This window comes from Rhinolophus hipposideros (assembly GCF_964194185.1).
Source record: "Rhinolophus hipposideros genome assembly, chromosome: 12".
Taxonomy (NCBI): Eukaryota; Metazoa; Chordata; class Mammalia; order Chiroptera; family Rhinolophidae; genus Rhinolophus; species Rhinolophus hipposideros.
In genome coordinates this window covers 42158149-42185613 of record NC_138058.1, presented here as the reverse complement: position 1 = coordinate 42185613, position 27465 = coordinate 42158149, and the positions used below count along the sequence as shown (strand labels likewise).

The 27465-nt window shown below is 35.2% G+C and overlaps 1 protein-coding gene across 12 annotated transcripts in view; it reads right to left on the bottom strand.

Annotated features, from left to right (window-relative positions):
• Positions 1-27465, bottom strand: part of NRXN1 (neurexin 1) — a 1108907-nt gene that overhangs the window by 659225 nt on the left and 422217 nt on the right. The gene's annotated exons all lie outside the window — the stretch shown is intronic.

Sequence of the window (27465 nt, the reverse complement as noted above, 5' to 3'; positions counted from 1 at the left end):
TTAATTCATTCCCTGATCTCACCAAGCAGATGGTAGGTCTGGCTTTTATGAGACTGGTAAGAATTCCAGCACATTGTCATGGGGTTAGCATATAAATGAAGTCTCAACATTTTCTATATATCTCAGTTGTTACCATATTTAGAAGTGATAATGTGAATCCCACGAGATGCTAGACAGATGAAACAGAAATATGGCTATTTGGAAAGAACAGCCTTCTCCCACTGATGAAGTCAGCTTAACCAAGGAAAGAGTGTGAGCCGAAAGCTCCCTTGACTTCCTGGGCTATGACGGCGTTGTGCCAAGAAAAATGAGACAGTATGGTTCCGAATCAGTTTCTGATAAACATAAACTTAATGATTACAAATGGTACTAGAGACTCTTAATCCATTTCACTGGTCGTATAGCATCTCTACTACGCCCAATGGAGGGTTCATATACCAAAAGAAGTCTTGCTCTTATGCTGGCAATAGTCTTCTCTCTCTCTCTCTCTCTCTCTCTCTCTCTCTCTCTCTCTCTCTCTCTCTCTCTTTCTCTCTCTCTCTCTCACTCTCTGTCCCTCCCTCGCTCCGGCCCTCCCTCCACCATCCTCTCTCCTTCTCTCCCTCCCTCCCTCCCTCCCTCTTTCCCTCCCTGCCTCCCTGCCTTTCTTCCTTTCCCCCTCCCTCCTTCCCTACCTCTCTCATTTTTCTTTTCTTTTCTTTTTTTCTTTTAATTTAATAGTCAAATAACTCATGTCCTTGTATCAGAGATTAAATCAAGGTTTCAGCTCACCAGTGCCCAATGACCTGACTCTCTGGACACAAAAATTGCCATAAGTGCCTCTAAGTAGGCAACACATGGCACTGAGTAAGACAGTGGGCACCTATAGACTTTCACAACGGAGTGAGCCCATGAAGAATAGTCACTGCCTACCTGTAAGCTATTAGTGAAGACTAGTGGTCAGGCAAACTCACCACATTCTGAGGCAGAGTCATAGCAAAGAACCCAAACCATACTAGAGGTCCTTGCCATTGATAGTCTCAAATTACTGGCTGAAAACCTCCCGTGATAAGCCCAGTAGTAGTCTTTAGGGATAATGAAGTGACCAAGGCTAATCTAATTCTTGTCTGTCGAAGTCTACAGTCCAGGTGTCTACTTCTCTGGTCAGCTCAATATAGCAAGTAGCTGGATATTGGGAGCCAGCACATCCAAATATTTCTGATATACTGAGGGATTTAAAAAAGTAGGCCAGGGCTGGCCCGGTGGCTCAGGCGGTTGGAACTCAGTGTTCCTAATGTCGAGGGCTGCCAGTTCGATTCCCTCATGGGCCAGTGGGCTCTCAACCACAAGGTTGCTGGTTCGATTTCTCGACTCCCACAAGGGATGGTGGGCTCTGTCCCCTGCAAATAAGATTGAACACCGCACCTTGAGCTGAGCTGCCGCTGAGCTCCTGGATGGCTCAGTTGGTTGGAGGGCGGGCTCTCAACCACAAGTTTTCCGGTTTAACTCCCACATGGGATGATGGACTGTGCCCACTGTAACTAACAACGGCAACTGGACCTGGAGCTGAGCTGTGCCCTTCACAACTAAGATTGAAAGGACAACAACTTGACTTGAAAAAGTCCTGGAAGTACACACTTTTCCCCAAAAAAGTCCTGTTCCCTTTCCCCAATAAATAAGATTAATAATAATAATAATAATAATAATAATAATTTTAAAAAAGTAGGTCAAAACATGAATTTAGATCCTAGCCTGTACACTTGCTAACGGCACTCGGGGCAATCATGCATATTTTTAAATCCTGAAAATGGTTAGTGATACTAATCTTTCAGGATAAAATGATATGATGCCTGTATAGGTTTTTGGCAAACTTGGTAGGCACAACTTGCCTGCCCAAAGTGATAAATGTGATAAATGATCTAAAACATAGTATATATCATAGTTCATTGTGAAATCTAGAATATTCTCTTTAAGATCAGAAACAGAACAACGATGCCTATTATCAACACACTGTATTTGAAGTCCTAGCTAATGTAGGAAGACAAGAAAAATATGTGAGCATTATAAAGATTATAAGGGTGAAAATAGCATGGTATTAGCAAATATTGTTGTCTAAATTGAAAGATCAAATTAATGTTAAAAATTAATGGGCTTAATAAGACATTTCAGAAAGATTGCAGGATTCTATGCCCTGGAGACAATCAATGTTTTCAACATATAACATATAGATCTATAGCTTCAATGAAATTCCAATATAAATCTCAACGAATTTTTTAAATAAATGTGAGAAGTTGATCTTATAACTTCTATGGGAAAAACTAAGAGCCTCAAATGGTCAAGATATGACAGAAAGAAGATAAACTTTCTTGTGTAAATATGGACATTTAATAAAAAATTATGGTAACTAAAATAATGTGTTAGGATAGACAGTAGGGGGAGAATAAAGATGATCAAACTAAAAAATATTTAATCATATATGAAAATGATTTAAGTCAAGTCAAGCATTGAAGATAAGTGCACAAAATATAGATTAACAAGTAAATGGTGCTGGGATAATTGGTTATCCATATGGATAAAGTAGCATTGGATCTTTACATTATTTGTTTACAAAAAACAATTCTCCATAGACTAAGGATGTAAATTAGTGAGGCGAATCTGTAAAACTTTTGTAAAACAAGAAATTATAATACCGAAGTATATAAAGCTTTACTAAACAGGCATTACAAAGCACTAATAAAATATTGATAAATTCAACCACATTAAAATTAAGAATACCTGCTCATAAATAATACCATAAAGAGAGTAAGAATTTAAAAATCGGGAGAAAATATTTTCATACCATATTAATCAACAACGGATTACAATTCCAGATACACACAGTACTCTGATAAATCAATAATGGAAAAGAAAAGACTAGTAATGGAAAAATGGGCAAAAGAAATGTAGTTTCATCAAAAAATATAAAGAAAAATGGGTATATACCTGTCCAATGAATAAATGAGAAGATGCTCAATCAATGAGTCTTCAAGAAAAAGCATAAATCAAACTATGTTCAGAAATCATTTCACAGCCATGAAATTGACCAAAACAATGAAAAAAAAAAGTGAAAATTCCAGGTTTCGGAAAAGCTGTAGGTAAACAGTAATTTTTATCCATTGCTGTTGAGAGTGCTGATGAGATGAAAATTGACCAATCAGCATTGTTTGGCACTCTGCAATCCCTTGGGAATTTTACATGTTATAAATCTAAATCCCTAGAAAACAGTTACCATAATAAATAAAAATAACATTCCCCTATTCCTTTCAATTAATTTCTCTCTGCTCATTGCTCTGATCATTTGATGATAGGTAGTCAAGTGCATCCTGGTCCATATACATGAAAATACATCATATATGGTTAACCACTTATCTGAAAATATTTGCAAAATTTTCACCCCCATTGAATATTCAAAAAAGGTCTGAGCCACTTGAGTTATAGAGATCTTCCTCTCGGCAAAACCTTTAATTTACATATTAACAAAGTGAGGCCCATAGAGTTAAAATGACTTGTCCAGTTCAGAAAGTGTGTCAGTAACAGAAGCAAGACTAAAATTCAGTCTGGTGACTACCCTTAAATAATTAAATAACAAAGTGTGGGGACTTGAAGAGGTCAAATTAAAAAGCTGTAGCATTTTATCCAAGTAATCTCATATCATTCTGAGTCGGCATAAATTGGAATGCATCCTGACAAATGATTTGTTTGCCAGATAATTATGGCAGAGTCAAAGGGAAACAGATTAAACAGAGGTTGCAATTCACTAGATGGCGAGATTTTAAGATATGTAAGTGTTGATGATGACTTTTAATGCTATGATATTCCTATTACTTAAAAATGAATATATAGCATCATTTATTTTGTATTCTTATTTTCAAATACGGGTCATTCAAATTTGTATTAAATGCAACCACATGGTTTTAGAAAAATTCACTGTGTTGAACATGCCATTACTTTAAAATGTCATAAATGAGACACGCATCTAACCAAGAAATATATTTTTGCTATGTTCTTTTTCACAAAAAGAATATGCATAGTCTGTGAAAACACATAAATCATTCTATTTTCCACAATATAAGATGACTATATTTCCTCTAAGTCTCGGTCTGCTACTGTACAGTTCATTGAGTTTTATGCTATGTCACATACAAATACCAAGCAACATAATGAAAAGTTATATAAGCTTTACTGTTGAAAACTTAAAGATTCAGTCTATGTCCATTTGAAAATTTAAGTCACAAATAACTTGTGAACTTTTAATGCACTAACACAATAAACATCAAAAAGAAATTTGATCCACAGCAATAAATATGTTAAAAATACTTATATCCAGGATATGTAAATAATTCATATAAATTAAAAAGAAAAAAGAACGAGCCAAGCCAACAGGGAAAATAGACAAAATACTTGAACAGACACTCCATGATAAAAGGATAACCATATGAAAAGATAATCATCTTCATTAGTCTTCGGATAAATGAAAAGTAAAAGCACAATGAAATAATAGTACACTCCACTAAAATAAATAAAATGAAAAGTACAAAAATACCAAGTGTTAGTGATGATGTGGAGCAACTATAACTCACCTATAGTACTAGTGGGAACTCATTTTTGAAATTGTTTGGCAGTATCTTTTAAAAATGAACATATGCCTACCGTATGAGCCAGAGATGACATTTCTAAGTATACACCCAACAAAAATGAACACAAAGATCATCAGAATGATATAGCAGAATGTCTACAGGAGCACTATGCATAGTAACCTCAAGCTGCACACGACTGAAATGCAATCAACAGTAGAATTGGTAAATAAATTGGGGTATAGTCACACAACGGAAAATGAAACAGCGTGAGAATATATTACCTACAACCACATGCAAAAATATGGACAAATCTCATAATAATATTGCCTAAAAAATGCCAGACACAAAAGAGAATGTACTTATGAGTCCATCTCTATAAAATCTTTAAAACCATTTATATAAAACTTTTAATCTCTACTGTTGTAAGTCAAGATGATGGCTAGCCTTGGAAGAGATGGAGGCGGGGCTAGTGAGGAGGACTTCTGGAGTGCTGGCAATGGCCTGTTGTTGATCTGGGTGTTGGCTATGGGTGTGCTCAGAGTGCAAAAAATCACATAGTTCTACACTTATGATATGTGCATTCCCTAGTATTGTATTTCAATAAAAAGTTTAAATAATATGGATAATTGAGCACAAAACCAATTATCTGATAAAGTACTTTCTTTAGGGTGATGAACAAAACACTACTCCTCTTAATGCTACATTTATTAGTAAAAACTAAAATAATAGCAATAATAACATAAATTATGCAGCATTTAAAAATGTTTCAATGTATAGTAATACCCATTAATACCATTTGCTCTTCAGAGCAACCTCATAAAATTTAGAAAACATATATATTAGGTTGCATGGGGATAACTGTTTGAAGTGAAGTACCATATTCTAAATATATAAATGGATCAACAGCAAGATGAAGGGAGTCTCCATTACTAATCATAATGATACTATGGTAGAATTATGGAGACCATTAAAAAATAAACTGCTCAAATTGTAGCATTTCTTTAATAGTCTATATTAATTTGCTTTATGTTGCTATACAATTAGAGAAAGAGATTTAATAGGGTGCAATTGGGTTTTAGTCCTATTCAATTTTCATCCCTCTAATAGATGAAAATACACAGTTCTTTCCTGCTCATCAAATTTTCTGAGGTAAAGTTCAATGGAAAAATTGGAATTCTATAAATTTTTGTTAGGCTGACTGCGCGAGGTGACTTTAACAAAGTAAAACTTGATGCTAATAAACCTTAATCCTAGTCTCAGGTCCAAAATCACCCAACTGAACAAGTAATAGCAGAGGAGACATGAGTTCTCAGACACAACAGAAATAAAGTAAAATCTTTAGAGGTCTTAGAACATGAATCAACATGTTCAAGACACTCCAAAAGGCCCATGTAATCATGGGTTACACTTATGCAAGTACTTAGAAGAGGGATGGGGTGGTGCTGTGTTTTAGCACTGGTTAGCTCATGACTGTTATACTTCTACTTGGACAAGCTGGAATGTGTTTGGATACCTGCTAAGATGACAAAAGGCTTCTAGATTATGTAAGGTAATATAAAGAACTCTAAAGGAAAGACTTAAGAGATATCTGACAGCATTTTCCAATGCTGTCAGGAAAGATGACTTTATGAGAAGAAGTCCATTCTGTATAGAATCAAGAGTTTAAATAAAGCATGAAAGCTATGGAAAAATACATCTCAACATAATAAATACTTTGTAAGAGAGTTATTCATATGTTATCCATTCCATTTGATAGAAAACACATTTCTTGTTACAGAATGGGCTTAAATTTATATAAGAGAACCAGTTAATTGGATATGGTAGAAGGTGTTCAATCTTTGGATGGTAGGTTGAAGAGATGGATCCTTCTCAACACCAAGAGTCACTGATTTCTACTTTATAGACAAGGATAGATGAAGAGAGGTTAAATGACTTCCCAAGTTCACATAGAAATTGATTCTCAGAACAATGTCCCTTCCCATTGCCCATACATGAATTAAAATCTCATTAATTTGACCCTGTTTCCACAACTTTCAAGTTCACAGAATCCCTTTACTAAGTGAAGGATCTGCAAGGGAATGACCCTACCACCTACCGACAAAGATGCCTTTGGGTTAGATAGAAGTCCATATCCCCCATATACATGAAGAATGTCAGGCCATTTTCCTATGCCAAGAAACAGGCCTACCTTATTATTCTTGATTCTTTTGCTTTTCATGTATACTAACCCAATCACACAGGTTTGTAAGGTTTCACTATATTTATGTGATCCTATGGTTGTGTTCCAACACAAACCACAAAATAAAATCGACATTTAAAAAAACACCAAACAAAAACAGACATTTGAGGTAGAGACTTGCTTCATTTGTTTTTCTACTTTAGAAGTCAAATACACATGAATATTTAGCCAAAACATTCTTGACTAAACAAAGGTACACACTAGAAGTTTACATTATTAAATTAAATTACAAGCCTGGCTGTCTCTGACTATAAAGATAAAGCAAGTTTAGAAAAACAGAAAAGGAATGTCTACCTATTGAAAATCACATCATGTGAAATTCTCAGTCCTTAAGAAGTGTAATAGAAAATGGCACTGTTTTCTTTGCCAAACCCTGTGTAATTTAGAAATTAAAACAATCAATTGATAATTATAAGGAAAAAAGTAGCATTATTTTAAAGGGAAAGTAGTCAGTCTTGCCTTAGATTTTTCTACCCGATGCAATGTTGTAAAACATTCCAAAATTCCTAAATATGATTCAACCTATGTAAATTATGAGGCTAACCTTTATTATCTGAAGCAAGAAATCAAGCTTTATAAAATATTCATTCTTCAAGGTTTTATTTCACTTTAGGTACATCTCAAGGCAACCAATCTGGAAATAAGTTGCCAAGCATCCATCAGAAAACTCTAAAAAATAGATATACTTTTAATGATAGCATATGTGAAGCCATTAAATATGAAAGCTAAAGAAGACTTAGATACTACTTAGTCTACTACCTTCATTTATTAGATAAAGAGACTGAGGGCCCAACAAATAAAATTATGGTCCCATAACTAATTGGAATAGAATCAAAATAAACCCTTGCCCTCCTGATTGCAATTTCATACTCTTCCTCATTTCCCAGATATTGCCATGAAATGAGCCTTTACTTCATGTCCGAAAACTAAATGCAGCTTAAAGTAGAATATATTAAAAAAAAATATATATATATTTATTCATATATATATTTATATATTTATATATTTATTTATTTATTTATTTATTTATATATATATATATATATATATATATATATATATATATATATATATATGATCCCAAACTCTAGTACAACAATTTTCCAATTCGATTGTGCAACTGATTTGCATTTGTTTAAATAACTGCAGGTGTCAGAAACCACATGGGCCACTCTCTGCCTGTCTGGGCTGCCTGTCATCTCTGTGTCTGGGCCAGTCAATTCTGTGCAGATCACATGATACACAGGGAAAGTAATAAACAAATAATCTGGCATTCACCAACTGTGCAATACTGCAATTTCTGGGCCTGCCTCAGACTCAACTCCCAACAGTAGAATCTATGACAATCTAGCATCTTATAATCTGGAGGAAACCAGTCACACGGTAAAAATAAAAACATAGCTTAGTGAATACACACTACAAAGAATCTCCACATAAACCTATGATTTCTTTATGTGCCAAACAATGATTACTTAATAAAGAAGTAAATTATGTAATACATAATTACAAGAATGCAATTATATTTATAGCAGATTTACAGATATTCTGTATTTATAGACAGTGCTCACTTATAAAATGATCATGCAATAAATAATTTCAAGTATGAAATCATCTTATTATCAACTTGCTCTATGCAATGTATACTGAATAATCTGTCTCTATAACCACACGCCAATTTATAACATGCTGCTTTCTCCCTAGAAACAGAATGAGGCTGCCTGTAACTCTAAAAAATCTATTATTTGAGCTTTCCAAATATTTTGGCTGTAGAGCAAACTGTTTGACATGATAGAATGTGATTTTTTTTTCAATAGACACAAATAGTCACATCTCAGAAGGCAAAAACAGGGTGGAAGAGAACTTCACAGGGATGAGCAAAGTTTTAGTTAAAATTGAATTGCTAAAAAAAAACCTCTTAACACCTGCTACTCAAAGTGTGGTCTAGGGGACAGCATCACTGGCATCATTTAGAGCTTGTGAGAAACATGATTCTCAGGACCCCCGCCCTGACTACTGATACAGAATCTGTATTTGAACAAGATCCCTCAGGTGATTCAGGTATACATTAAAGTGTAAGAGTCCTCTTGTAACAGATTCTAGATTACTGTGAGTTAGAATCTCTTCTAAGAATTGTAAGGGACGGTTTTTGTATGTCTATTACATCTGAGTTAATTATTACAAACAAAACATTTTGATATCATGGCACTTTTCTTAAGAGATAAACATCTGGATAAGCTACTTTGCATCTGTTAATTGGAAAAATGAAGCCTGAAAGAAAAAAGAAAAAAGAATTGGTGAGATCTGATCAGTGTGTAGATGTATCAAATATCTATTTAATATGTGTCCCAGCAGAGAGTCCAGCCATTAAGGAATTGGAGGTAATCTCTGAAATTTTATTCCCAATCTGTTTCACCCTTAGGCAATATTACAATAGGATTCCCTGCAGGTTTGGAAACTTAGTACTACTCTTCTGGACAAATCTAAATGGTGTATGTCTCCTTGTACAGTCTAACACGTCATCATTATTAGTGAATATCTTTAATGAGGATCACAAAATTGCATTTATATCTTTCTAGAAATGCCTTGGTTCATCTACTCCTGCAACAGAAAACAAATGCTCATGCATTCCAGATGTGACATGAGTCAATGAAGACTAATGGGCCTGGGCTGTCACATTTCTACTTATTATAGTTAAATGGACCTGAAACATTTTAAAGTCATAACACCTACCAATGGGAGAAACACTGCTAAGTCAAAGTCTACTGTGTTTTTAAAAGGATTGGCAATTCCTTAAAAGAAGGGAAGAACTAAACTTATCTTGGAATCCCCAGTATCTTAAGCAGAGGTGGGAGTAAATAAACATGTGAGAAGTATAATGAAGAATTATGCTAGGGTGGGAAGGAATGTATTTATATAACCTCTGGTTCTTAGGAGACTCAGCTAAGGTTTTTGTTTTGCTTTACCTGCTTTTTTTTTCTTTTTTTCTGAAGGATTGCTACTTGTTATTAAAATAATGCAAAGTAGTAAGTCAGTATGTACTGAGATCACTATAAACTAAGAACGTGTGGATTGTAGAGTACTGTTCTTTGCTATAGAAGAAGAGAAGCGATGCTGAAAAGCCATGGCACGGCTTTGCTCTTTAGACAGAAAGCATTGTATCCAAAAGACACACATATAAAGCACCTAGTACTGAAACTGAAATTGAGAGGGTAAGTCATATTTATTCAGACATCACTGCTTTTACAATTATATATAAGGTGCCCATGATTCGGAGGCAGTATTCTAGGTATTAGAAATACATCAGTAAACAAGGCCCTCGGAGTCTCTACTCTTATCAGACTGGTGAAGTAGAGATAACCGTAAATAAGTAAATGGTCATCTGTGACACTGAGAAAATAAACAAGACCAATGAGAGATAAGAATGACTAGGGTACAGAGATTGATTTATGTGACTAGAAAACTCTCTCAGCAGATGGCATTTAAACTCAGACCTGAATGCTGATGAGCCACTCATGGGAATATCTGGGTGAAAAGTATCCCGAGCATAAAAGAACTCAAAGTGCACCCTCCTGAAATGGAAAAAAAAAAAAAAATATATATATATATATATATATATATATATATATATATATATATATATATATATATTTGGTTCATTTCAGGAATGGAGAGAAATGCAGTGAGCACTGAGCAGTGAAATGGGCAATGTAGCATGTGATGCGATCTGAGGCTAGATTACGTAGGGCCATCTTAATCTTGGTCAGACTTTTGGATTTTACTCCATGTCCAATGGAAAGCCATTGGAGTCTTGTAGGCTGGGGAATGACAAGATTTGATCTATTCCCAAAAGACAAGTCTGGCTTCTGTATAAACATTGAATTCTGGGAAGGTAAGGGGCTCATAGCAATGAGACCAACATTTATGAAGTTAGAGACCGTATGGGTGTGAGCTACGGGGCCATACACACTTGGGTTCAAACCCCACGCTCACATTTTGGATAAATAACCAATCACATTAAAAATCTGTTTTCTCATAGGTAAATGGAGGCAACAACACTAGAACCTATCTGACAAAGTAGTTGTGAGGATTAAATAATAGAATGTATGTCTAGTAATTTATTAAAAAGTTGAAATCCATGGCATATAGTCTTTGTATATACATATGAAAGACTATTTACATATGTATTTATCATATTCCTTTGGTTGCTGCTTTGAAACATGCACTATCACTTCTTTTTTCCATCTCTTAACAATCTCTTGGGCAGAATCACTGAATTTCTGGTCACTTTGGCTATTAGGAACTCAAGCTAATTTATAACTTTAACCAAACATTTGATATATATTTCATCCCTCATCTCCGAGTCTGACTTGAAGAGGAGGGGGAGAATCTAGTATGGATCTAGGCATCTTCTTATCAATGGCCTTAAGTCTTGGTCCTTCTTGCATTTTCCAAATATAAGAAGAGAGAGAGACAAAGGGAGAGAGATTCATCTGGGGCAACCTGCGTCATTCTTCAGCACTAATCTTCGCCAGTACCCCACAGCATGTGACGAGTGTAATACTCTGGTGTAGAAAGTGGCCGTTTTGTATGTAATACTGGCCCGCTGACCGAAGCCCCAGCCTAAGCAGAATGTCTGCTTGACCAACAGAATCGTAGGCATCCTGGCTTTACCAAATACTGAGAGTGTAGGCTACAGTCCTGTGTCACCTCTTTCTACCCTGCCCGTTAGCCCCCATCTCCTCTCCAGAGACAGGAACAGGGCAGGTCCATGAGTTTGATGTATGCACTGCCACGCAGCAGGAACACCAGCCTTCCTTTTTTGCAGAGATACTCAGGTTCTGTAGTAAGATACACGCGATTCTATAATAAGTGGTTTCTTTCCCCAATTAGCTTGAACAAAGGATGTACACTTCTCCATGAACAGCACATTCTCACAGGGCCTATGACCTTGTGACTCTCTTATTCCTAACCCCTGTCTCTCAGTGCTCAGGTAGGTATGGATGGTGGGGGCTGGAGGAGGGACAGCATGATAGGAGTGGTTGAAGGATAAGTTTGGCTGCCTTCTAGTAAGTGCCGAGGGAGAAAATGTGGCCAGTTTTTAGAGGCTTTCTTTGTAGTGAAGGTTACTTTAACGTCTTTTTTTCTCTCCTAGGGGCTGTAGCCAACAATTCTATGATGACAATTTCTCCTAAACATGCCACTATGTATATGAATTCATGCTTGGCATATGGTGGGCAATTATTAGTTATTATTAGCATTATTATTAAAGCAAGTACTACATTGTAAAGGACTATCCTGGCAGTTCTTAGGAAATCAGCTTTTACCAAATCTTTTCTTAACTAGAACATCATCATGCCCAATACTCTAATTCTAGGAAATTTTTGGTTTATTAAGGTTAATGGAGTAAAAAAAAAAAAAAGAGATAAAAGTATTACAAATAGCCTAAAGGAAGGAAAAACATACTTCAGTTGACGGTTTATCTTTTTCATTACGTTTGTACTTAGAATGATTTCATAAGATTTTTGTGCTTTTTAAATTATTTTTATATTTCATCCTCTCAGAGAAAAACATTGTGATCAGAATTAGTAGAGTTGAGCACTGGTTTCTACTTAGCCTCTTTTCAGCTCTCTGCCCTGGGCCTCACTGGGCCTCATTTTCCTTCCTAGCAAAGTCACACAGATGGACTGAGTGATCACACAGTGTTTAATTCTAAAATTCTATGGTTCTATACCATTCTTGATTTATTGACCCATTGTTTCATTAATTCACATTCAATAAACATTTACGGAGGCACAACGGTATGCCAACTTCTATTGCTTTCCTGCTGTCAAAATCAAGCAACTTGCTAGAGTTGAAATGTCTTTCAAGATTTTTGATGGCTGCTGCTTTAAAAAGGAATTTTCTATAGCAACCTCTGTCTCTTTGGGCTTTCAGAGCTAGTTTTCCTCTTATACTATAAGGACTTAAGAATTGAGAGAAACAAAGGGACATGGAAGAGTGTTCTGTTCACACTCCAACAGAAGTAACTTTCTATTCTGATCACCTTTCTTCTTTAGCCCAGAAAGGAATACCTTCGACAGATTTTCTGGTCCTATGTATGCTGGGGTGTTGAAAGAATATGTTTGTTTTTTTTTCCTTCCAAATTTACAATATTTATCCATATAAATACCATTCCTAGAATAATAAAATATTTTAAGAGATAGCTGATATTACTATAAGCTTATTACGTTACTTTAGGCATACAAATATTTCTCCAATAAACGTACAAAAGAATCAATTGATAATGACTGTTTTCCTATGGATAGAGCCCTTAATTTGGACTTAAGAGCCCTGGGTTCAGTTCCCCACAGTGTGGTGGGGGATACGTGACCACAGGGAAGTAACTGTAGCTGAGTTCCTTCTACAATGGCTACAGTCATGCTGTCATGCCACACTTTCACTTTTTTTAAGAATGAGGATTTGTAATATAATGATTATAGAATCATCATCATTATCATTAATTATATACTGATTCTTCCATAACCTCCCCTCAGCCCATGTCTCATAGCTGTGTTGAAAACATTGGAAATCAACATTGTCTAGGTCAGCACTTCTCATCCCAGGTCCCTCATCTGATGTGAATACGATTTTCTCAATTTTGCCAAGGAAAGTACAAAACTAGGACCTTTCTAGATACACAGGAGAGATGCTCATAATTCATTACGTACAATGAATTCCTTAGGGCTTGACTCCTTTCCTGACACCAACAGAGGTCTAGCCTAAATGCAAACACACGGAACTTAACCAGAAGGATTTTGGAAACGGCTCACAGAATAAAAGGAATCATTGAACCACCATGTCTTGGACAGGAAGGAACACGGGGCAGGTCTAAGCTCCTCATAGTGAAGTCCCTGGTTTCCTCTGGGCTGTGTCACTCATATAAATTGACAACAGTGAACCCCAGACTCTCAGTAACTCCTTTCAAGCTCTGAATTCCCCAAAGACATTAACTTTCATTAGTTTAGCTTGTGTTAGTCAGAAGGCTTTACTCCCAGATCAGACTTTTATGATTGGAGTGGGGGCAATGGCAAGATTATAAAACACGTGCATGTGGGGGTTTCATGACTCACTAACACCTGATATTGCCAACAAGTTGGTATTGGCACCTAATACTGAAACATCACCTTTGCTAGGATGTAAAGGATTGTTACAATGTCCTTTTTAGTTTTACCAATGATATAAATACAGGTCTTAGGATGCAATGTTAAAAAAATTAAAAAGGACATTGGTTGATTTGTGACTAATTTTATTTGAACAGTGAAACTTCCTCAGAAATCTCAGGTGAATCACAGAATTACAAACTTGAGATCTGAAAGAAGGAGACACCTATAAAGGTTATGAGATTTTCTCTGGCATTCTATAGTTAGGCACAGGTGAAGTAGGGTTGAGAAGCTGGGTTTCTAGACCAGTTGTTCCCAAACAGGGCTGGTAATCAGAATTACCTGGAAAAGCCTTTATAAATGCACATTTGTAGCACCCACTGCTTAAACCATACTTTAATAAGCTTGGGGTGGTGCTTCTGATACTTTATTATTATTTGTTTAGTTCCTAGTTACTTCCAATAATTAGTTTAGCTTGACACTCAATGGTTTTTATTTGTTTGTTTGTTTTGTTTTTGCTTTTTTTTGTAAAGTGCTGGAACTTCCTTCAACTTACTCTCCATAGAAAGAACCCATTTCCCAACAAACAGTGAGTACAAAATGTGAGATGAAATAGGTACAAATGAAGGAATCGAAAAGCAAAGCACATTCTCACTTTTTAGGTTGGAAGTAATTTGATGGGTGAGAGAACATTCTGGCCAGACTGAATAATAGCATCTCTTGAATCAGTAACTATAATTCACAATACATCCATTCACCTCTCACAGTGAGAGTTCTCCGGTCTCAAGGATAGGACACATCTCCACATTCACAGTATGAAACAACTTCTTCCTTTTCTACTTGTCCTAAGAAACCAAATACCCTTTTGAAACAAGTCTTTTCTTTCTAAAGATCATTTGCCTTGATGCTATATGGCAAGAATATTTTCTCTGATACATTTTATGCCCCATGCTATAAATAAGTTGCGTCCATCTCCATGCCCCATACTGTATGCCTTCACCATGAACAATTCGTAAAACTATAAAAGTTATGGACATCTAATTCAAGAGCTTTCGAAAATCTCTTTCCAGTTATGCAGGATTCACATACATCGGCTTTCTATTTGCAATGCACTCTTCGATTTTTTTAGAGAAATAGAAATTGTTCTAAATTAATTTCATAATCCAATAATGGTTTACCACTCAAATTTGAAAAACACTGATATTAGTCCAGCCTTTTCATTTTATAGATAAGAAAACTAGAAGCCAGAGAACTTAAAGAGACTTGGCACAAACCACTTAGCTTACAGATGCCTTGGAATACAATGATACAATTTGGATCTCTGACTCTGTCCTTTTTTTTCTTTTTTTTTTTTTTTTTAGGAGGGCACAGCTCAGAGTGGCCCATGCGGGGATCAAACCAGCAACCTTGGTGTTGTTAGCACCAGGCTCTAACCAACTGAGTTAATCGACCATCCCTCGATCTCCGAATCTGAATCCTATGCTCTCTCTACTACATTTTCCAGCATTTCTAATGCTGTTTTGGATAGGTTTGAATGGGCACTTTCACAGTTTCAGAGGGAAGAAAATATTCATTTCAAAGAATATAGGATAATCTGTTCTTTTTTTTTTTCCAGCATGGAATTCAATCTTAATTTAATCTCTCAAATACCTAGTTTTTTTATAACTCGGAGAGAAAAAAATACAAAATTATAGCTTTATAGTTTTCATATGACCAAATAATATTACTATTATTTTTCTCAGCTACAATCTCAAAAGGGAAGTAATTATCTCAACTACATCACCACATTTGCATTATGTTTACCTTCTGATGATCAAAATTTGAATTTTGTAGTTTTTTTAACATATAGTATTATAATGAAAGCCCCTGGCTCAAACGTTCAGATATTCCTACTTAAAAACAACAGTGAATTTTATTTTAAATGCATAGTATTGCTCATCATATGGAAAAAAAATATTGTATCATTTTATAATAGAGAATAAACATAAGTTGCATACATATAACTATCATGACTAGAAACGAACTAATGGCTAATTAGGTGTATCAGGCTGAGGAGATATAATAAAGTGCTTAACATTCATAGTGGTTCTCAATTTAGCATCACAATAAAATCACCTAAAGAGGCCTGAAACATATTGATGCCTGGGTCCCACCCCCACCTCAATATGCTTGTTTAATTGGTCCAGTGTGATTTTCAGACATTTTCCAGGTAACTCTTATGTGCAGACATGGAGAGAATGAAGGGTTTAGAGAGATATGACTGAGGCACTTACTATGTAATGATTGTGCCTCTATAACTGCACTAATTTAGTCATAATATGACAAAATTATATGGCTCTTTAAGCAATAATTTATACCTTAGACATGACCTTCCTGCGTATAGTAATGCTTTACATGTGCATATTGCTTGCTTAATTAATAAGTAGTTAGCATATTTTATCTTATACATTGGGAACACTTAAGAACATTTCCTTTGTCCCCTTCAATGCTGCATTATCAGACTGACCTTTAGAAGCATCTGATTTTAAGTCACGGTTTTCTTTTTAAGGGTCAATCTCTATGTAAAATCACATGAATGAGTACTCAACCCCTTCAGATAGTATAAAAAGCTAAAACCTGTGATGTTATCATGCATCTTGCTAAAAACTCAATCACATTTAGCAAACATAGAAACCTCCAGTTAGCTGAATTCGATTGCTTACTTTAATTTAAAAATGCAGCCAATCTCCACAACTGTCATTATACAAATATGTAAGGTATAAGTATTTCTGGAAAAAAACCCATGCAAGAAAACATTCAAAGAGGGCAAATGCTGCAAAGCCTTAAAAGCCTATGCTCTTTATTTGCTGGTTAGAATAAAACTTGAAGCTGAGGAAAAGAATATAAACACCCCACTATGGATACTAAAAACAAGGATATTCTACTCTAAAAAGAAAATCATGGAAGGAAGTCCTAGGGGAAAATAGACAATACATAAAGAAAGAGGCAGAACACGAGGTAGTTAACAAGCTCGTGATCTAGTTAACAAGAAGAGCCGACACACATTCATCAACAACCTCTCCTTGACAGGCCCATCATTCTTTAACACGTTGACCGGTCTCCGTACACTGCAGTCTGAAAATTTAAATGTCTAAGTTACTCTTCCTCCTTCTAACAGACAAATGCACAAAGAACTGATTTTTGCTTCCCTGTTGCTGTGCCTTCATAACCAATCAGCTCAGTATTTTAACCAAGCCAAATGCTAACTAAAAGCCTCCTCACAAAAGCCTTTTCTGCTTGTGTTTTCTTTACATGTATTTCAGTTTGAAGACAAAGAGTTTCTTCCCCATTTCCGCCATTTGCCATCGCTTGTCTGATGAAATAAAAAGCAGGCTATGTGAATGCTGAAAGGAGAGAAAATGGAGGGAAAGGAGGATGGGTCAAGATGGAATGTTCCTGGCTCTGGCAGGCCTTCTGATTCTCTTCCTTGAAACAAATCTTTTATTCTTCTTCTAGTTCAGATTCAAGGAAAACACAGGCTCAGCCCTTCATCCTTTACTACTTCAGGTCAGAGTTCTTTTTACACTTGGCATACAACCTAGACATGTCAGGAGCCTGTACAAAATGAAAATGTGTATGCTTCCCAGAAATTCAAGTGTTCGGTGGTTCTTTCATTCTGTGGACTGCCTTAGCAAATTCCAGGCATCTCTTAGGGCAAAGTGGTTTGAAAGCTTTGAGCTTTTCTTGGCGACTAGGAAGAGTAATTTGACTTCACTTGGAATAAGATCGTATTCAGCATAAAAGATCTGCTGTGCTCAAGGTCATAGACCTTGGCTCTGAGGATATTCAGTTATTCAGCAGAATAGCCACACAGAGCCTCCGACACCCTTTGCAGTGCTGCTGCAGGTGGTGTCTGTGGGGACCTCCCTGACAGCTGCAGAGTGTTTGCATCTGTATGTCCCCTTCTTGTTTTTTTTTCAGTGTTCGCCTTTATTTTTAAAGTGTATTGATTAAATTTATTGGGGTGACATTGGTTAGTAAAATTACATAGGTTTCAAGTGTACGATTCGATAATACGTCATCTCTATCTCACACTGTGTGCTCACCACCCAGAGTCAGTTCTCCTTCTGTCACCATATATTTGATCCTCTTTACCCTCTTCTAACACTGTCCCTCCCCCTTACTCTCTGGTAACGACTAAACTGTTGTCTGTGTCTATGAGTTTTTGATTCTTGATTTGTCTTGTTCCTTTGTGGCTTTCAGTTTTATATCCCACATATGAATGAAGTCATATGGTTCTTGATTTTTGCTGACTTGTTTTGCTTAGCATGATAATCTCAAAATCCATCCACGTGCTTGTCCTCCTCCTGATGCTGACTGTTGTGCTCTGACAACCACATTCCCTTATACTTATGTATGTGTATACAATACCAAAGAGTTTCAAAGAAATATTTCCATGAATCAAAATCTCTATACATGCATACATAAATGACTAAATAATTAACATTTCAAGGGAAAATAGATATTATTTACATTGATGCATTTCAAGCGTTAAGTCTTAGCATCATTTTAGAAAATGTTGTTTGCAAAATAAGCCATGGAAGCTCTGATGAATTAATTAAATCAGTAATTAAAGAACCCTATCAAAGACCTACTAAGTGTGAGGCACTGTTAATTGTTTTAGGAAAAATAGATAAATAAGACAGAGATCTATTTTATAAGACGTTCACAATGCAAAGAGGACGCAAGACATATAAAGAGACATGGAAATAACAAAGGTGACTATTTCTACAATGTTGAGATACATTTCATAAAGAAGGTAAAACTTAAATAATATCTTGAAGGGTGACAAATTTGAAATTTAGGGGATTTCAGGGAGGTGGAAGACACACCAGATGAGGAGATGGAGGTTTGAGGTGAGAAATCAAACAATTAATGAACTTTAATTAGAAAAGGAATAATGGCAAATGAAGTCACAGTGTTTGGTTCAGGCTGAATTGTAAGAGGCCTTGATAAAGGGAGGGGACATTCCTGATAATTTTATCAAGACTATCCCCCTGAGAGTGAATGGTGAATTATTAATTGGCATGAATTTTGGGACAATTGCACCTCATTTTTTGTTATAATCGTTTTGAACAATGCAGCCTACCCAAAATGAAGATAATAATTTCAATGAAAACATTAGGAGAATTAAGCACTTGGAAAGCACTATTCAGGTTTAGTTTATAGGGGGAAAGAACAGGTGGATGGTCCATCACATGACAATTTTATTTTTATTCCCTAGCAAATAGACAAATATTTTTGAGGGGGAAAAAAAGTTCATATAAAAAGTGTTTACTTTGTATTATCTGCCAAGAAAGATATTGTTCTAACGATTTGAGGAAGTAAAGCTAAGTTATGTTTCAGTTAACTATGAGATATATTCTAGTAAATTGTATTAAATATGATTAAACAATGTAATAAATATCCTTTAGTGTTTTTAAAAACTATCATTTTGAACATATAAGAAATAATAGTGCAAGGCACTCTTTAAAAGAATGCCAACTTTTCCTATAGAATAAATTTAAATGCAAATGAATACAGAGCCTAAATACATTTTCTTTTGACTATGTTCCTGGTTTTGTGGTAAAGAAAATAGTTTCTAGAATCACAGGAGACAAATCAGCACTCCATTACTTATTAACTTTGTGATTGGGGGACAAGTTTATGTTTCTAAAATTATTAGCATAGGATCTGGCCACAAATGTCATTCAACTCTCCTGTACATAATTTGTTTTTTAATCTTATAAAATCAATTCCATCAGAGTTTTACTTCATGGCCAGCTGCTTTCACTTCTTGACCAGGAAAATATACCCTACCTCAAAAATTATAAACATATTTTCTTATTTTCTAGTATTTCTATAATACTGCAATCCCTTTATTGTTTAATAATGCAAATGGCATGTGAGAGGAACCTAATTTTACTTTTCTTTGCCACACGTATAATCAGTTCTTTCAAGACGATCTGTTAAATGTTACATCTTTCCCTCAGTTTTTAAACATCACATTTATCACGTACTAAACTCCAAATGCACTTGATCAATTTCTAGACTCCATTCTTCACACACCTGTTTGTTTGTTTCTGTGCCAGAACCAGACTGTTTTAATTATACTCATTTCACAGTACCGTTGAATATCATGTTGGAATCTTACCCAAATTACTATGTTTTTCAAAAAAAAAAAAAGTCTTTTTATGTAAATACAGGCTTGCATATTAACTTTAGAATCAATTTGTCATGTCCCCAACCCCGCTCTTCAAATTGAGAATATGAGTTAAATGGCCCTAAATCTATGATTCAATTTCAAGTTTGAATCATCCTATCCAGGGGCACCTAGTTTATTTTCCAATTATTTGGGTCTTGTTTTATATCCTTCAGTAAAGTTTTATTATTTTCTTTATGGAATTCTTACACAAGGCCAGTATTTTTAATATTTGGGTAAGATTTCATATTCCTAGAAACCTTCATTCAGATTAAAAATCCTAACTATTTAAACACTTACATTCATTTAATATACAGGATGACCTGAAAAACAATCCCATCAATATTTTTGCCTTCTCACTTTCATCTTCTAGCTTGATTATGCTAAGTAACTGAATTGATGAGAAAAATATTTATTCTTTTAGATATGAAAACAATTGCTTTTTTCAACAGACTTACATATGCGTCTTGAGAGTCATCAAGCTATACTATTTTACTATTATATTTATGACAAGAAACAGCTCCTATACATTTCCACAGAAACCATCAAAAGTGAAAAAATAATAAGAAAACAAATAATTTAACTAAAAACAAACAAGGAGCCCCCATGTTGCTAATTACCATGTCTTAAAGTCAAAAAGTAAGGACTACACCATCTTGATAGATGCCTATCAATTTTAATCTCACACATTTATGATGGAATAAAATTCTTCTCACTGGAGGACATTCTTTCCTCCTAGTTCTGTCTCTTCATTTAGTCTCTCCTCCAGGATGAAGTACAGTAATCCTTCACTATTATTCACCAGTAACAACCATGAGGGACATAAAATTAAAAGGCAAATGGCCACCATCCTCCTGCAATTTTACTGCAGAGGTCCAGCACTTAACACACTAACTCAGGAAATTAAAATGCTGCGATTTAAGCCAATTTAAGATGCTGGGGAATATTTAACGTTTTTTTTCAATATCAATTTCTGTTTTTAAAAGCATAGCTACATACATTTTTGATGTTGAAAAGAACCTGTCAAATACAGGTACATTCCAAACATGACCAAAAGCACACATGCAAGGCCACATTCCAGAAGGCAATATATTTCTATAAAGTATGGAAAAGTCTTTAATTTTCACATTTAAAAGAAAATAATACGAGAATGAATAAATAATCACAGAGTGCCTCTTATGGAATTAACAGCACCTCTATCTCTTTACCAGGCTTTATTTTTCCTTTCTGTATAGCATTGATCATTATCTAGTTATGAAATATTTATTTGTTTTATTTATTTATGTTATTTCCTCATCGCCCAGTCAAGTGTAGCCGCGGTGAGGGCAGCGGAGTTTTGCTGTGGTTACCATCATGGCGTTCACTCACGACTGCATCCCAGGGCCTGGGACTGTGCCACAAACTAGGAGACACTAGTAACTCTCTGCTGATTGAATTATTCATAATTACTTCATTTACAAATTGCCCAAGAGCACACGAACTCAAAAGTAACCAAATAAACTGTCTCAAATTATAAATGGAACTTTCTGCCATTATCTATCACCCCTTAGACCTTGACCGTGCATAAAAATAAAAAACAAATTTGATTTTACAACTAAAGAAAAGGTACTGCCCATATGTGACTTCCGGAATCATTTTTATTTATGCGACTCCCTGTCTAAGGAGGGGAAATGGACATTAATCACACATCAAACAAATCATACAATTACATTTGTTTCAAGTGACACCAAGGAAGGAAGACTGAAATGTCCCTGAAAAGCAGATACTCAAGTGGCCCTGGGGAGGGCTTCCTTGAACAGGAATATTTTAATTTCTGCTATCTAAAGAAAGAGGAAGATAAACAAGATGGAAATAAGGTTGACAGAAAATAAACAGTTTCTAAAAAAGAGTAAGAGTTAAGGCAGGTGGAAAAGGCAAGGAACGTTCTGGGTATCTACAGAGATGGCTACAAAGTTCTGAGGCCAGAAAGATATTGGTAAATTCTAGAACCTATGAGAACTGAGACATACTAGAAAAGAATCAGGACAAACAAGGTGGAAGGCAGATATGCTGTTGGCAGACATTCTTCTCACACTGAATTAGCCACCTGTGGTCCTTGGAACCTTCCTGCATCCAGCAGTACTGTCCCAGCCAGATGTTGCATCACTAACAGTGGAAACGAAATACTCTGAAATTGGCTGATTGTTTAGTGACAGAGTGACTCCTGGCTGGTGGAAAAAGGCATTTTTATATTCAGAAAGTTTGAAGTTCCTTAGATAGCTTTACAAATTTCATAAACACACTGTGCTATGAGAGATCAAACTGAGGAGAACCAGCTCTTTGGATTCAGATCTGAGATCTTTCAATGGAAAGACAAAAGAGAGAGCCAAAACTCATCAATCTGTTTCAACACGAGTGACACAAACTAGGCTTAGTCAGCTATGGAAAACGCAGTTTTCTTGTGATTCCTCAAATTCCATAATTTTTCCTACCTCTCCTCTGTACATTTCTCTGACCTATCCTACTGGCCACATATTTCCAGAATCAGCTCAAGGCCCATCACAAAGATCCTTCTCTATTACATCCATCTCTCCTCTAACCTCATCCAACATTTTATACTCTTTATTAAACATTTCCCCTCTCAATTGTATATGAAAAGAGGACAGGAAAGAGATAGGAAGGAAGGAAAACTACATGTGATACAGAGTACTTTTCTAAAAAGAACATTTCTAAAGAGGATGTCAAAGATCAACTCAAGGTCAAGCATTATATTGTGGGGGAGAACATTTTTCAATCTGACCATTCTGTTTTAATATTTGTCTATAGAATATCTATGTAATATGAGGTCCTCTCAAAAAATTACTTGGTAAACAAATCATATCTATCAAACTCATTTCAATTTTAGACATGTTTGCTTAGGTCATTCTCCAGACATTGTCCCAAAGAAGGAAAAAAGTAGAAACATATAGATAGTAGGCCAGGGGAAAAATATAAATGGTTTCATTTATTAGCCAGTTTTGAATGCCTCATATTTCTTGTTCTAGGTGCTTCAGATACACATAGAAGGTGTAAAATCTTTAATATTATTGAAAACAGTTCAGAAAAATTCCTTGCCCCCCAGCAGAAAAATTGGCAAATCACATGAATAAACAATGCATGGAATTGAAAAGGAACAATCAATAAATCTATGAACAAATCATACAACTTTATAAGCATTCAAATAAATGCATGAGAAACAAAATGGAAATGTCTTTGTGTTTGGCTTACAATATTCAAACAATGGTAGGGTGTAATTAGACAAGTGCTTTTTACCCTAACTAGTGGAAATACAGAGTGATACAAACTATGGGGGATATAAATTCACAGTTTTCTTAAAGACTCAAAAATGTTCTACCCTTGTCCTAATAATTCCACTTCCAACTAACACATCTAATGGAAAAAATCAGAAACATGAAAAAAGAATTCTAAAAGTACATTACAGTCTTAAAATTCAGGAAATTTTTAAATAATTAAAGTATTCAATTACTAGGAAATTGTTAAATAATTTATGAACCTACATTAGGATGTACTACTTTGCTATCACTAAAAATCATGTTTCACAATCTAATTAAGGGGGAAGGAAAGTATTCCCCAAATAAAGCTAAACAAAATAAATTTTGGACATAGAAATTGCATTATAAATTATATGATTACAATTATATCGTATATGTGCATATATATGATATACACATATATACACATTTCTGGAAGACAATAAACCAGAATGTTACCATTTATGTTATACAAAAATATGTATGTTTTTCTTTCTTTCAATCTTTCTGTATCTTCCAAATTTTCTCTAGGAGCATTTTTATAACCAGAAAAAAGTTAATAACATGAAATGATTAATTTGGACTAATTTTGCCATGTCCATGAATTATTCTAAATAAATAGTTCCCTTTTACAAATCAAGCCAAAGAAATGCCAAACCAAACCATATTGGGTTCTACAGAGACTTAAATGACAACAATGACATAATGCAAAACCTCCCACTGAGACCCTTTTGTCTTTCACACACACTGTATTTTTTTTTATTTATTTATTTTTTTAGCAATGTTTAACAGTTGGAAGTGCTGAGAAGCTACAGATTAGAACATTAGTAGAAAGTATTTTCCATCACACATTTGTTAGGGAAAATCCTAGTAGATCTATTTCTGAGTTATGTTTTTACCCAGACTGACAAATATAAAACATGCATTTGTGAGCATCTTTCTCTAGCAAACAGAATTCACTTTGGCTATAACAGTGATAAAAATCATTTGTTCTGGGCTTGACCTCCACATGCCCTATAGGTGGAGGGTGTGAGAGATCACAGGATAGCAAGTGACCTAAAAAGATCTTACCTGAGCAACCACTTCTAAAATTGCCCAGGAATGCCAGAAAAATAGCCTGGTGGCAATTCATAACACTTTATGGTCTTAATTCAAGTGCACTATCCGTACCCAACCACAGACTTAATGGATCAACAAAGTTCATACAACTCCAAATGGACTTGGGTTCAGCAAACAACCTGCCCTTACTCCTACTCCACTGTAATCCATCATGCTGGACTGAGAAGCCAAGGACTTGTCTCAACAGACAGATCCACTTTCCTTATAGAAAAGGTCCTCAGCTTCATAGTCTACCTTTGCTTTTGGTTGTTGACACCATCTTCTCAGGGGCTGCTCTCTCATATATATATATATATATATATATATATATATATATATATATATATATATATGTATGTATGTATGTATATATGTATGTATGTGTGTATATATATATATATATATATATATATATATATATATCCAGGTACATTCTCAAAACTCATGGCCTCTGAGTTTTCCATGTCAGTTAATCAGAGGTCCTCTCCATTAGATCCCAATACTTCCATGCTTGGTTAGGTTTTACCAGCTTTAACCAGCAGTAATTCAGCAGAATTTAACACACACTCATGACAGTCTGTACTTTTCCCTTATCAACCTACAGGACTGATGGACAGTAATTAGGATTTATATTCAAATTTTGGATAGTCTGAATTGTAGACTATTTGAGGGAGTCCTTTTATTTTTTGAGGGAGCAGCTCACAGCGGCCAATGCGGGGATCCAACCTGAAACCTTGGTGTTATCAGCATACTAACCAACTGAGCTAACCAGCCACCCCATAGAGGAGTCCTCTTTTAAGGAAAAGAATAGAGAATTAGATGCGCGTGCACACACACAAACACACACACTCAACACACATACTACACTCAAAACCACAAAGAAATCAAAACTAATTTCTAGATAGGCCAGATCTCATTCTTCTGAGATTTCTTTCAGTGTTTACTAAAGCATTAACATAGAAATGCTTCCATGTTACAATTTGGCTTCCTCTCCTTGCAGAGAACACTCTGCAATTAAAGGTGAGAGTATACAAATGAGAAGTCTGAGAGAGAATCAAACTTGAAACTTCTGTCTACACAAATGCGCTCATTTATTTACTGGACAGACTGATTTTGCTTTTTATTGCATGTCAGTCTTTTTTTTTGCTTGGGGCAGTTAGGGGTCTGATTCTGCCAATGACATTGTAACTTTTGATTAAGTTATTTTAATGTGAAATCTGCAATCATGTCAAATGGGACTACCGATACCTATTGTATTACTTGATTCCTGGGAAGACTAAGCACAATCAGAGTACAATGGATTTATAAACCATTGTCTGAAAATTCTTACACTAGAAGATAACTCTTTCAGGGCAAGGGAATTTTATTGACCCCCACTAGCACTCTTCTTGGGACGCAATACAGATTTCATTGATTAGGGACTGATAAGTCTGATGAATAGAAATGAACCTTAGATGCCATCACTGATCTTCTCTGTCCCTAAAATGGAGGAAAATGAGGCAGCTGTGGTCATGTACATTTTCTCTAATAGCTACAAGTGATCTAAGTCCAGATTAAAATAAAGTGGACACTGGTGGCATTTATATTTATCCTCCAGCAGTTTCTGTCTCCCAGTTTACCAATTCCAATCAGAGATGTTCTCCTTCCTGAGGAATCTGAAGAACTGCCTCAATTGTGCACTGTCCTCTGGGTGTCTGGTTATAATAAAAATGTCTACTGTGATAATAATGTACTGAACTTTATTTAAGCTTTAGTAAGGTAGTTAGAAAATATAAAATATTTAAAAAAAAGATTCCAAGAGTGAGTCCCCAGCTTTCCTGTCACTGCCTTTACATATGTGACAAAATATGATTTCAGTTAGAGTAAAGCCGTGCAGGGCTCCTGATGTCATGTGATAACACAGCACATTGTTTCTGCGGATATGTCAACACAGTTCTCAAAGGATGATTCACTTTCTGGTTCTATGCTCTTTTTCCGTGATCATCATAAGATCCTGCTCTGAAATTAAACATAGAATAAAAATACTTCCAAACAATTAATGTGACAGCAAACACACCGATAAACCTACCGTGTTTCCCCGAAAATAAGACCTAACCAGACCATCAGCTCTAATGCATCTTTTGTAGCAAAAATTAAGATATAACCCGGTCTTATTTTAATATAGAACTGGTCTTATATAATATATAATATAATATAATGTAGTACAGTACAATACAATATAATGTAATACTGAGTCTTATATAATGTAATATAATATAATATAATATAATATAATATAATATAAAATACCGGGTCTTACATTAATTTTTGCTCCAAAAAACACATTAGGGCTGATGGTTTGACTAGGTCTTAGTTTTAGGGAAACAGTATCAGTGGCAGCCAAGTATTTTACCCTTGTCTTTAATGTCAGGTTGCTTTTTTCTTTCAGAGGTCAAGAAAACAAACACTCTGTGAGCTCATTATGTGCATGCCCACACAAGCAGAAAAATAGGCTCCTTTCCAAATGCCAGACAATAAAACCTAGGATTTTTCTTTGTACCTCACTGTAATTTGGGTGATAAAACACTTGTTAATACTAGCTATTAAAACAGACCAACAAACGGAAACCAGTCTCTCAGAGTCTATTTTAAAACCCCCTCGCTGTGTTCTTAATTAACTTCTGATTTATAAACCAAAAATGTCAGTCGAAGTACAGTTATCTTTAGCACCATCTAACTGAAAATTTTAAGATCCTGAATATTTGAAGATTTAAAAAAAGAATAAACTCATTTTGGCCAGCACTTTGGAATCAATTTTAAGTGGTGAAAAACTACACAGTAAGAATCCATTTTTTTATGATTTCTGGTATCTAGTGAATTAGATTTTAAACTTTATTGCTTGGCAC